Source organism: Corapipo altera, unplaced genomic scaffold, assembly GCF_003945725.1.
Source record: "Corapipo altera isolate COAL_440 unplaced genomic scaffold, ASM394572v1 2b, whole genome shotgun sequence".
Taxonomy (NCBI): domain Eukaryota; kingdom Metazoa; phylum Chordata; class Aves; order Passeriformes; family Pipridae; genus Corapipo; species Corapipo altera.
In genome coordinates this window covers 6898501-6911762 of record NW_020884874.1, presented here as the reverse complement: position 1 = coordinate 6911762, position 13262 = coordinate 6898501, and the positions used below count along the sequence as shown (strand labels likewise).

The 13262-nt window shown below is 43.3% G+C and overlaps 1 long non-coding RNA gene across 1 annotated transcript; it reads right to left on the bottom strand.

The window, feature by feature from the left end:
* Positions 1 to 4497: 4497 nt before the first annotated feature.
* LOC113942944 lies at positions 4498 to 6116 on the bottom strand. The gene is made up of 3 exons (XR_003526122.1): positions 6079 to 6116; positions 5850 to 5938; positions 4498 to 4688 (listed from the first exon to the last, which is right to left on the bottom strand). It is a non-coding gene; the product is annotated as an uncharacterized LOC113942944 (long non-coding RNA).
* Between the last annotated feature and the right edge of the window lie 7146 nt (positions 6117 to 13262).

The following is a 13262-nucleotide window of genomic DNA, read 5'->3' as shown; positions in this document are numbered from 1 at the left end:
CTGTTTCTCCTGATTTTCTGTAACAGCAACTGAAAATTCAACATTTAAAACCAAAGCTAAGCAGTAACATGTCAGTGAGAATCTCTGTTTGTAGACATCCCTCTGGCTTCTAGCAACAGTAGCAGGGACAAGGAACAAACTTGGTGCTCATGCCCTTAAACCAACGCAGGGTAAGCTTAATGCTGAAAGTCTGAATAGCAAGTCATATGTGGCGATATCCCTAAACATTTCCAACTTCCATAGCTGGAGTCAATGTATGAATGATGTCCCTGCCATTGTGACATTACTAGCCTGCCATGTGCTGCTCAGAAGACTACAATTTGTGTGTATGCACTACTTTCAATTCCTCTCATGCCTTCTATGTGCAAAAATGGAAGGAGATATCACTCTTGAAGCTCCTAAAGTATGGAAACGCATGCAGTTTTAAACAATACACATATTATGTAGATATCTGATAGGGCTAACTAAGCAGTAAATTAGGTATTTGTCTATAATCTACACAGGGCATTATTAGGCCCAAAATGTTATCTATCATTTTCATCTTATCCTCACTGTCAAAATACTAGGTAAATAATCAGAATAAAAGCAATAGAAAGGTCTTGAGTTTGTAGCATTTGTATTGACTCCTTTCAGTACTTCAGGAGACTGTGTGAATGTTCACTGTGTGAGCTCCAAAACAAGCATTCTGCCAGACATGGAGGGGGGTGGAATTTCCTGGGTTTAGGAAACAAGATTGTATTATAGTGTAAGATTGCACACAGTGAAGCTACAGACCAGCTGTAGGTTGAGATGCATGAAATGCCTTAATTCAGCGGGTCACCTGAACTCATAGGTGGCAATTCCATTTAGTTCTTAGCACCATAATTTTCATGCTACTTTTCTTTCCCTGCTAAGAGCTGTACTTAACCTCTGATGTCTCCTCAGCAGAAGAACAGATAAACATGAAGATTCATTGCATTTCCATGATACCATCAATAATATATTCTCTTCTCCTGTGGGACTTCAAGAGTGTCAGAAGACAAGAGCAAGAGAAAAAAAATTAATGCTTGCTTTGCCACCTAGCAGTCATTGAACAAACATGAACTTACTAAATAACAGAGGAATTTATTCATTAGTTAGTTATACATCAGTTAATGTAAATTTTTAGAAGTTTGGATGAGAATGCTTAGCTGGTGAAAAACTGTTCTCTGTGCTGCTTTATGCTTTTAGGCCATTTCTGGTGTGCAACAACAATATGTCATTGTGACAGCAAGTGATGGAGTGCTGTAACATGGACTATTGTTTCCTTTCTGAGAGAGAAACTGAATAAAGGGCTCGGGCATTTCACTATTTAGAATCCTTTGGAACAGTAACAGGAGCAGATAAACCATTGTCTTCTGATTGTTTCAAACTTATTGTCTTCTGATTGTTTCAAATGAAACAGTGTCACTGCTCAACAGAATATGCTGTTTTTTGGTAGTGCTGTATTTCAGAGGAAGCTCTGCTGTAGTAGAACAAGCTTTTTAATGTAGGTACGTGCAGGTATCTCTTTCAGTAGCTGGGCCAAGCTGTTAAATACTGTTAATTCCTACTTCATATATTTAGTGTTGATAATTAACATTCTGCTGCTGAAACTGCTTCTTGGTTTAGTTGAAAGCTTCTTAGTATGAGAACTGTGTTTTTATCATGAATGGCATAAAGCTGAGACCTAAGACCATTCACAAGGACCCAAGCTTCAGCTCTGAATTTTGTGTTTCATTTTGTGTTTCACCAGGTAGACACAGGTACTAGGAAAACTTTGCATTACAGTAAAAAAGTGAAATAACCATTCATAATCGCTGCCTATAAATTGAAGAGCTTGGGAAACCTCTATTTTTGACTCTATGTAAACAAACCTCCAGCTGTATTTTTAAATTAAAGGGATTACTTTTCCTGATTAGAGATGCTTAGCCCTCCTTGAGCTTCAAGGAAATGCAGATCCAAATCTGATCTTCACAAGACCACCCGTTACTCAAAATGCACAAAAGCAAAAGCAGAAATTCTTGAAATTCCTCATATTTGCAGTGTGGTTATCCTCCAGCAAAGCTTTGGCTGCCAAGGACAAATTGGAAAACATCCTCCTCTCACAGATGACAGTCACTTGCACAACAACCCAGTCATTAAACAGTTTGCTGCTGTGGGCCTGCTGCCCATTCTTCCTGCCTGCTGGAGCCTCCCAGGGCTGCTGCTCTTGCCAGAGGAAGTCGACTGAGGGGGAGGGGTATCAAAGTTACAAAATTGCTTCCATCTATTGAATTCTACAGTTGTTGTGACCATTTCATTAGATTTTGGACTGCTTTCATTATTTTTGGTGCTTGTTCCCTGTTAAGATCTGATTAGTGAGAGATGGCTCTGCCCAAATTGAGGTGCTCACAAGGCCATATATCGAAGTCAACAATATGGATTTTATTTAACAATAAATGTGATGTAGAGAGATAGAAATAAGTAGAAAATTGCAGATGGAAGTGGGGGGAGAGAGAGAGAGATAGTCATCACCTGTGGCTTCAGCAGCATCCCATTGGCCCTTCTTCACCCTAGGCTTCTCAGTGGTGGGGAGGGGGTACCCTGTTTGTAATTCTGCACAGAAAGGGGTGCTCGGTAGCGAGTCCACAAAGCCCACTGCCAACTATCAAATCTTTTCACTGTTGATACATTTTAGCAAACAAAGGAATTAATGCTTATTGGCTACAAGTTACATAGTTCTCATATTAATTAGTATTCTATCTTCTATTGGTTAAACGATTCTCTTGCTTGTGATGCTGATTAGTCTGCATGCTCAGTCTCTCTCTTCTTTTGAGTCAGTGGCCATGAGTCAGTGTTTGCCATCTGCCCCTGCCGGAATTATCTTTTACTCAGTCAGACCTGATTTCAGCACAGTTGTTGAGTTGGTTTTATTAGTTTTTTCCTTATCTTGGAAGTTCTGCCAGATGTCCTTGTGGCCCCTAAATGCTGTATTCTTTGTATCTACTGATAGTGATACGTCCTTCTCCCCAAGCTTTGTTAACCCCCCCAGGTCTGAGATCATGGAATTTATCTTCCTAACACCTGGAAAACAGTACCACCTTTATACAGTCCAAGTTTTGGGTATCCACAGAGCCATATTCAGGGGGCTTCCATTGCTCTTTGTGGTCACAGATGCCGTCTGTCCCACAGCCTGGGATGATCTTTCTTTGACTAGTGGTATGCGTATGAGCAGTTGATCTTTTCCACAGTCTGTCACAATGGGCCAATTTTGTCCAGATGTGTTAACCAGGATGTGCTAACCAGATCTTACCTTTGCCAGGCCTGGAATTAGCACCTTCCTGTCATAAATTCCTCTCTTCTGTGGCCTTAACAGTGTTTGAGACAAGTAACCATCCTCTTTGACTGCTAACATTCCCTGTGCTGAGAACTGGGCAGCTTTTTCTGCCAACTAGAGACAGCAATTCTGGGTCAGAGAAAGAATCACCCTGATGGTGGACATCCTGGAGAGGCATTCTTTCTGTGAAAACATGCTTATTGTCCCTCAGGGTTTAACAACAATGTACACGGGTTTCTGCTTTATTGATCTAATCAGGTGCAAGGGAGTATCCATCAGAGCATTAACTGCAGAGGGATGTTGTGGCCTCTTCAGTCCCTTGGAGTGACTGAGGGGGGCAAGACACCCATCGTAGCAGGACCTGTTGAAAAAAAGGGGAGCAGTCACCAGGGAAATACAGATGTGTCAAGTCTCAGGAGATGATGGGGATGAGAACTGTGTATCTTTGTTTTCAGAGGCACAGGCTGATGGAGTTCCTGCTTATGAAGCCTAAGGAAGAGCTGTTCCCCTCAGCTGTCAGAGGCTGTTTTTGAGACATGTAACTCATCCCAAGGTCCTACAACAGCTATCAGGCTGGTGCTTAGCTGTAGTCACTGAACCATGCAAGTTCTCTATTTGGGTCTTACTTAGGGAGCTGAGGATGACGTACCAGTAATTTGAGGAGGGATGTGATAGACTGAATCATTTAACCCCTCATCCACTTCACCCTGCTCTGAAGGCCGTGGTGCAGATGGGCTTTATTGTGTTGCAATAGCGGCGGCCTCCATTGGTGGCTGAGGGCAGCTGAGTTGGAATGGAGGACAGGTTTTGATCAGGAGAGTCGGCTCTCTCTAACCAGCTGAAGAGGCATGGCAGCCTCTAGCTGAGCCTCCCTTTTGGCCACCACCAAATGGCTGACAGGGATCTAGACTCCAGCAACGGGGGAATCCTCCAAGACTGGGACAGTGCCCAGGTGCTGCCCCATCTCAGCCTCCCCCGAAAGATATAGGTGCTCTGTTTAGCAGCTCCCTTATCCTACATGTCAGCTGCAGCCTGTGCCAAGTGAATGTGGTCGCCAAGGCTGAGTTCCTCTGGACAGCCCAGTTTCCCTTTGGGGTAGCCAATAGTGGCCTCAGTTGTTAGATGAGGGATCTGGGAGCAAGGGGGACACCAGCACAGACCATGCCCTTGCTGACGGGTGCAGTCCCACAGGGTTGGACCATGGTCGGCAGATCTGGGAGCTGGGAATGGGAGCCATCAGCTCCTGACATGGGCAGTGTACCAGGTCCAGCATCCAGCCATGGGCTCCAGACAGGATCAAGAGGAGATGGGGTCAGAGACAGGCTGACGAGAAGATGCAGTGCCCATCCAAGGAGTTCATGGAGGAGACAGGCTACCCACAGTGTAGATACAGAAATGGGTTACCCAGCACTTGAACACTTGCAGAATTAGTTAGTTAGTTTCCAGTCACTAGATAAATAGAGGCCCCTGCTTTTCAGGAGCAGACATCGGACCCTGTTCCAGGGAGAGAATGGGGAATTCAGACATAGATGTTGGTGTTGGTGCTCTGGGTGCTGCAGGACTTCAGCCCCTCCAGGTGCCTCACATGTATGGTTTGACCTGCTGTGACTTGATGCTTAACCTGATAGCTACTCTGAATCCTGTTTTGAGATCTAGGTTTACTTTTCCTCTGTTCTCATAAAGTTCTGGCAGGCACTTCTGACATCTTTTGGAAAGCCTAAAATTAGGTATTCATACACTCAGCTGGCATTTAAATCCCACACCAGAGTTAGCCTGGGGCATCTCCACTTGACTGAATAATCCTTTGAGGACTTTTAATAAAGCTTCTGTCTGGGCTCAGTTTACTCCATTCAGACAATTCAGCACCTCACTTCAGGCTAGGTACTAGCTGTTTGCTCTGGTTTAGTATTTTGGGAACGTGATTCAAAAGGCATTCTCAGAGCACGTTTTCACAAACAGTCTACCAGGACAGAGCTCTCTGTGAATCACAGCTTTCCCCTTTTTGCCTTTCCAAATGCAGCAACCTTATGGCTGGGACCCTCCCCAGCGAGAGGAGTTTGGGGTTGAGTGACCCTGTAGCCCTCCCTGGCTGTTTGACACACACTGCAGTGATAAACACAAGCTGTTGTACCACAGACAGCACACAGCAGCCACTTGCTCTCCATAGGGATGCCATGGGCTCTGGCATCAGCATCAAAAACTCTTATCCTGTTTCATCCCATGATGTAAATGTAAAATGCCAATATGGGCTAAGCAAACTCTAGGGTTCTCCCATTTGCTAGTAAATACTAAACTGCAGGGTTGGGATCGCTCTTTTTTTATTTTTTCTTTAATCCTTCTGGGTCTTGAAATCTTCTACTTGTCCCAGACCAAAGGCAACTGCTTGTTTGAGTAACAGGCAAGAAGAGGGCGTCTGCTCAGGCTGCACACACACATAGGTGAGCACTCAGCCAAGCAGCTAAAGGCTGTGCCTGGCAGCTCCTGAGTTAGTCTTGTCTTTAACAAATATGGCCCACTGTGAAAGGTTCTGTACCTCTTTAAATAAATAAATTCCCCTTCCTCAAGACAGCTTCCAACATTGCAGCCATCTGGTCAGACTCAAATAGCTGGTGATAAATCATTCTGGGGAAAAAAAATATTTCTTTTCTCCTTCTCCTTTGTCCCCAGATTTGATATTCTTCCAGCTGACACTAGCCCCAAGGCAGAAGTCTTGTGTTAATCATTTTTGCCTGGCTGCCATGGTAAAATTCAGAGGGTCTCACCTCAAGCTGCACCAGGGGAGGTTCAGGTTGTACATCAGGAAGAATTTCTTCATGGAAAGGATTGTTGAGCATTGGAACGGAATGCCCAGGGAAGTAGTGGAGTCACAATCCCTGGAGATGTTCAGGAAACAACTGGAATAGCACTTAGTGCTATGGTCTAGTTGACAAGGTGATGATTGGTCAAAGGTTGGACTCAATGATTTTGGAGGTCTTTTCCAACATAAATGATTCTGTGTGATTCTGTGTGACTGATCCTGTAATGTGGGTCTTGGCTGCAGAGAAAAACAGACTTACATGGGAACTCAGGAAATATATTTGGAGCATGAGGTCTCGAGGATCACCTGCCCTGCCTCAGCAAAGGGAGTGCTACCTTTCTCTTCCTTTAAGCATAAACATGTCCTGCACTCAAAGCTATTTTTTTCAAGTTTATTAGCTTACTCATCTCATTTGTGGGTTTTTCTCCACTGTTCAAGATGACAATAGATGTCTAGGGAAGCTAATCGCTCTTCTGCCAAGCCCTAGAAGGCTATGCAAGCCTTTTGGGAGAGCATGTCATCCTTGTCTCTAGCACAGATTTTGATGACAATTCTAGTTTAGCTTAGAAGCCTGCTTCCCAGGAGTCTTTCTCCTTACAATGGAAACATGGACCTGATCTCCTTGGCTTGCCAATCCAGGACCCACAGAGACTTATGGATAATGGAGACTCAGCAAGCAAAGAGATCCCTTGAACCAGCAATGGCAGCCAAGGCAAGGAAACTGGGGAGCCCCAGTGTCTCCAGGACTTAACCAAAATTCTACTACTGGTTCATTTGTTTGAGCTGTCCAGCTGTTCTGTAAAGCATAAGGCTGGCAGGAACCTACCCCTGCCACTGAACGACCAAGGCCTGTCACTCATTGCAAAGCAAAAGTCCTGCTCAGGTCAGGCCCTTGGCACAATGGAGACCTTTAGCTACCAAGGGAGCTTTCTGACTTGCATGAGGGACATTTCTGGAGGGAAGCAATGAGTTGACAGGGTTTTCTGAATCATAGTTTCAGACTTAGGAACCTAAAGACTTTCTGACATAGATTCTCCTATTGACTCTGAGCCCATATCTTAACAGCAGCAGCTTCACTCTTTCATTCTCCCACCCCATTCTCTCTACACTGTGCTGCATGTTAAGGAATACCTTACTTTCTTACCTTCTTTGAGCTCCACAAGGTGTTCTCATCTTTCCTAATCACACTACATCTGCTCATTCTTTATTCTTTGACCTTCTTGCTTTTTAACCTTGTCTACTTGTTGAATCACCTGGAGCTTCAGCATGTGGGAATCGCTACAAATCTTATGGCAAAACAAACAAGCTGCAGGCTAACACACACACACATATGCAGAGGGAGACCTTTCCTTGGGATCTTGCTTCATTTTCTCTCTGCTTTGCTCCAGATCACTTATTAGAAATTCAGAAATCCCTTGAGCCAGTGTCTTGAGACTAGCTGTTCTCCTTGGGTGACATATGGTTCCCACATACATGGCCCTCCGAAGGACTATGTTTCACTCAAACTTTAGTTCTGGGATGCAACGGGGACTTGCAACAGCATGCTTATTATCCACGGATGACTGAATCTCACCCGTCAGGAATGTTTGGTACTAGCATTACAATTCCCATTTTGCCCTCTGGTTTTAATTTCTGCTTTCTCTACGCTTTCACCATCTGTTGCTAACTCCAGCTGTCGGCTTTTAAAGAAACACTTTTGGAACATTAGCTATGACTCTGGAAAACCACCTCTCCAGGTGCTTCTGTGAGAATTGGGTGTTGCTAGTTAACAAACAGCCAGTGCCTTGAGACATACTGCTGCTCTGAATTTCCTCCTGGTCTGATTAATTAGCTCCTCTAGCTGGAACTAGCTGTGGTTTAGCTTCTGTTGTTTTTTCCTTTCCTTCGTTATTTCACCAGGGCAAGCTGTCCTCACAGACTTCTGCCATCTCTTGTGCATCTCCTTCATCTTGTTCCTTGAAGTTGCCAATGAAAACACATTGCCTAAGTCTGCTTTCCATGTTGGAAGATGGGCAGCTGACAGAGCTTTCAGCCCTGGTGGTGATTTTGCTTCTGCAGCAGCCACTTGTCCCAGTAATTGTCTTAGAGACACAGGCCCCCTGACACAATGTGGGCTTCTCCTCCTGCAAACTCCATGCTGTTTTCATTACTGCATCTTTTGCGGGTACATAAATAGTATGTCTGGCACTACATTTCCCTATTCTCATTTCAGGAAAGCACAGCCAGCAAGGTCTAAAACAAACAAAATCCAACAGAATGGAGAAGTTTGGAGATCCCTCAAAGTGACCCACCATCTCCCCAACCCAGGGTTTTCAGTACTGGAAGCTGAAAAATGACTGGCAGTAGAAGACAGTCCTCATCCAAAGCAAAACAAAGTGCAAATCTTCCCATTTTGGCTATGAATTTTCAGATCAGACCCCATAACAGCAGGGAAATTTTCATACTAGTGTAATTTTGAAGTTGCAGCATAGATGGTACAAAAGGACCCTCAAACACCTGTTGAGATATTTCAGTATACCTTATTAGGGCAGTTCTGCCATTGCTAATTTTGTGCCTGTATTTAACCAAGTCCTTGAACAATCCGGGAACTGCAGGTCATTAATTATCACAGCCACCCTCAGTGAGGGGGCAGGTGAGAGCACATGTTAGAGGATGGCTGGTAGAGGGTCTGTGCCACAGGGAAGGGGCCGGGACCTGTGTCCTGTCCTCAGGATGCTCCCCAGCTGGCTCAATGCCAGCAGCAAACCCTAGGGAGCCCTGCAGGCTTTCCTAACTTAGGATCTCCTTCTCAGCCCTGCCCCTGAGGGAATCTCAGCATTAGAAAAGTGGCATCCTGACACCCTGCTGCATCTCCTCATTTCAAGTCCTGGGAACTCTGAACCTTACCACTAAAGTGTGGACAATCCCCTTTGAACTGGAGCCAAACACTTTTATGTACAATTTAATGTTGAAATAGAAAAGAAAAAAAAAAAGGCATGATCATTCTCAAGTCTTCATGATGTAACCAAGATAGAGAGATGGTGGAAGAAAAGTGAAAAAGTGGTTGTAAAAAGGAAACATTTTCCTTCATTCTTAAAACCCTTTTCAGCCCTTGAACCCTCTGCAAGATAAAAGAGCCATAGCAGAAAGTGACTGAAGCCATTTAACATTTAAAAAGAAATAAGATTATGAGGAGTAGGATCGTGTTTTCTTTGAATGTGACACCCCACCACTGATGGTTTTTTTCAACCAAAGGAATGCACTTCTATACTCAATCCTTGCATGTCTTCATCCCCTGTGATGATCTGAGATGGTTTTCTAGCCTGTGGGAAGGTTGAGCAGCACAGCATTTTGAAAGAGAAAGAGGTGAAATGCTCAAAGATGGTTTTGTGCAAAGAGCTATGTACATACCTGTGCATTACTGCTCCTTTACCATTTGAATTCATGAAAGAGTCTATCAAGGAATTTTCTGAGCTCTTTGCTTTCTGATCAAAACAAAACCAAGCTTTGGATGCCATCTTATTACTAGAAATGCCTTTAAACACCTGCACATCTTTTGGTATCCTCACACTTAATTATAAGATGGTTTGACAACTGACAATTAACCTGATTTCCTTTCATTTTTTTCCCTTCTCTCTTCTGACTTAACTGACTGCACTGTAGATGGTAACATTGATACCAGTGGTCTCTGCCTTTTCATTTCCATTTTCCATCCCTGCTATTTGTGCAAAACCTGGTTTTCAGTTTTTTGGTCAAACTCAGGTATAATGGGTTCAATGTCTTTTTTTTTCCTCATTGAAATGCATGTCCTAAAATTCATATTTAATTGAAGAAAATGTGTCATTTGTCCAGGAAAAAAAATTAAGCACATCTATCACAAAAGGGAGGCAATTTGAAAATGAAATTACTTGACTTTACCAGCATTTTGTGAGATTGTTTTCCAACATGTGATCCTAAAATATGGAGTCCTGTTTGTGCATGTTGTTGTCCTTCAATGTCTTTCATGCCGTAAATAATCCTACATTACCATAAGACTCCCAAGCTTTTCCTAAAGCAGTGTAAATCTGTGAGAGATTTTTGGTGTGGTTCCACCTTTAGTTTTATAAGGCTTCCTCAAAGAATAGGTCTGCTTCTGGCCCTCTGTTTTTTGCTACCACATTGCTGCTAAAAACTTATAAGGTCTCTACAGTAGTGCACAATAGCATTAATCAGTGTCTCCGGCCAAATTCTTGCCAGTTCAGAACAGCACTTGGGGGAATATTTCTCAGACTCCATTCACAGTCAATGACCTCTTGCTTATTATTTTCACTGCAGTGACAATTTTGCTGAATTGAGAGACTTCCCCATGTATCCTCTGTTGGATTTGTAGCAGTCACATTTTGGTCTTCCTAAATTCATGTTTGGCTGCAAGATTTTGCCCTGTTGTCTCATCTTCAGATGTGTCTCCCAATGGATTAAAACTGACTTTGACCCCTCGTACAGCTACTACACATACAAGGGGTTAGCATCACAGGGGAAGCATGTTTTCTTTTTTTTCCCCATTCTGCATGCTTCGGTTTCCCTTTCTCTTACAGTCTCAGACAGATGCAGCAGAGAAAACTCCAATCTTCAAGGATAAACTGAAACAGTAGTGAGAAATTGTAGGTTTCAACCTCCTTCATCATTTCCATTTTTCAGGAAACAAAACCTGACCCAGCTACATAGCAGCAGCCGCACAGGAGCCCTCAGCCTCCCAGGGTTCTGTGGTCCCTCCATGGCAGCTGAGTCCTGCCGTGCTCAGGTATCATGTCCAGGGCCTGGGTACCTCATCTCCCACCAGTGACACTTTCCACTAGCGGTCACCCAAACTCATTCAATGAAGGGCTGCCTTTCCTATCAGAAAGAGTGGTGATGCTGCAGGTTCCATGGACGTGCAGGGAAAGGTAGGAATGATTCCAGCAGTAAAATGGACGTTGGGCTGCTGTTACGGTCATGCTGTGTTTCCCAGTAACATTACTGGAAGATGTGTGCACCAAGCTCAGTTTAAAGACACTGGAAGACAAACTTATGAGCAGTCTACCAGAAGGTTTCTCCTGAGCCTTTCAGACAATTCAGGTTATATCATCCCATTTTTAGTTCATTCTTTCCCATTTACCATAGTGCTACAGTGAATCTCATAGACACATCTTCAGAGGAAAATGGAAAATATCTTTTAGTTTGCCAGCTGCAAAACAAATGTTAAGATTAACTGCTGTTGTCAGCTCTGTTAACAATATCTTTTGCAGATTTGTCCAATCTTAGTGTTATTTTCATGCATAGTGAAGCATTAGCAATTACTGCTGTCATAAGCAAAAAATTCCGTTTCTTTGGCAATGTGTTAAAACCTGGAAAAGAAAAATTGTGCCTCATAATTCCTGACAAGAGTCCATTATATGGAAAAGGAAAAAGTGATCTTGTATTTTATGTACACAAAAAATTATGTCTTTGAAGGCTGTGATGCTTCTGTTCCACAAAGAATATTCTTCCACATCAGTGCAGTTACTCTAAGACAACATACCCATTATTCCTCTCCAAGTCTTTCATCTAATATGACAGCATGTTCTGTGGAAGACACATGATGACTTTCACATCACATCAGAATTAATCAAAATATCACAGAGAAAATATTTTTTCTCAAAATCTTTCAGCCTAATAAATTCGGAACAGAAATCCGTCATTTATAATAAACAGATAAATCTTAACCATCTGAATAAACTACATGACACTGTTTCACCATATAAGTTTGCACCTCTGGGGTTTTATAGCAAAGAGAGCTGGAGGAATCCATGACAGCTGAAGATGAAAAGGCAAAATCCTTCCCTAATAAAAATTCTTCTAACTTCATCAAATTCAAGCTAGCTACAATGATTTACACTTCCCCAGAGTGTTTTCAGCACAGTTTCTTTCGTAAGTAGAGGGGGGAAATGGGACTAGCAAAAAGTAGGATTACGGATAAACAAAACAGAGAATGGAGACTGCATGAAGCCTGCTAAGGTCCCCTGCTCAAATGTAATTCAGCTAGCAAGTGTGTGTGCTTTATAGTCCTGTGGTGCACACACACACACACACACATGCACAAGACATATTTTTAAAAGATCTTTAGAAAATTAACCTATTATGCCCTGTGTAGCCCTCGTGTCAGATGAGCTCTTCTGTGATTACTAAAAATGCCAGTTCAATGATGTGTCATAAGGAGACCGGTTCAGTTACCCATACATAGATGTTTAGCAACATTTGAGATGTTTTCAGGCATTGCCTCAGCCTCCAAATGCTCTCCCAAAGAGTGCAGGTTCCCCACATCTTGGGAGGTACGTGCCAGCCCTGCACAGACATCACAGACATCCTTGGGCATCTTAAACTGAACAACCTTCTTACATCTGGGCACCTGAAACCATCTCCTGGCAGAATGCCAGCTTCAGTGTGACACCTAAATTTAGATGCCTACATGTGTCATGGTTTAACCCCAGCCTGCAACTCAGACTCCCACAGCCATGTTCTCAATTCTCCCCACTGGCGTGGGGGAGAGACCCAGAAGGGTAAAAGTGAGAAAGCCTGGGTTGAGATAAAGACAGTTTAACAGGTAAAGCAAAAACTGTGTACATGAGCAAAGCAAGCCAAGGAATCCATTCACCACTTCACATGGGCAGGCAGGTGCTCAGCCATCCACAGGGCTCCATCAACCATAATGGTGTCTTAGGAAGACAAACACCATCATTCTGAATGTCCTTCCTTTCTCCTTCTCCTCCCAGCTTTATATGCTGATGTAGTGGGTTGGTTTTTTGGATTTTTTAGGCCTTCCTTAGCAACAGGGTCAGAAATCTAAGGAATTATTCCATATCATCCCTTTCCGTAACACAACATATAAAAAGGCATAGATAAGAGAGTTCACTCCTCTTTGCTCTTCTGGTGGCTGAAGACGACAGGTCCCTCTCGCAGACGGTTTTGCTTGTATAGGCCAAAGCCTGCCTGCTCTGACCTGCATTATCTCCATTTCATTTGGGAGGCATGGGAAGTTAGTTCTGCTGTCCCGTTCAGGGAAGTATTTAATTCGTTTTTTGGTATTTATTCGCTAGCTCTCTATTAACAGGTATATTTGGAGGATATTTGGTTTTAGGTTTTTTCATCCCTATTTCCCCCCCCCCTTTTCCCTTT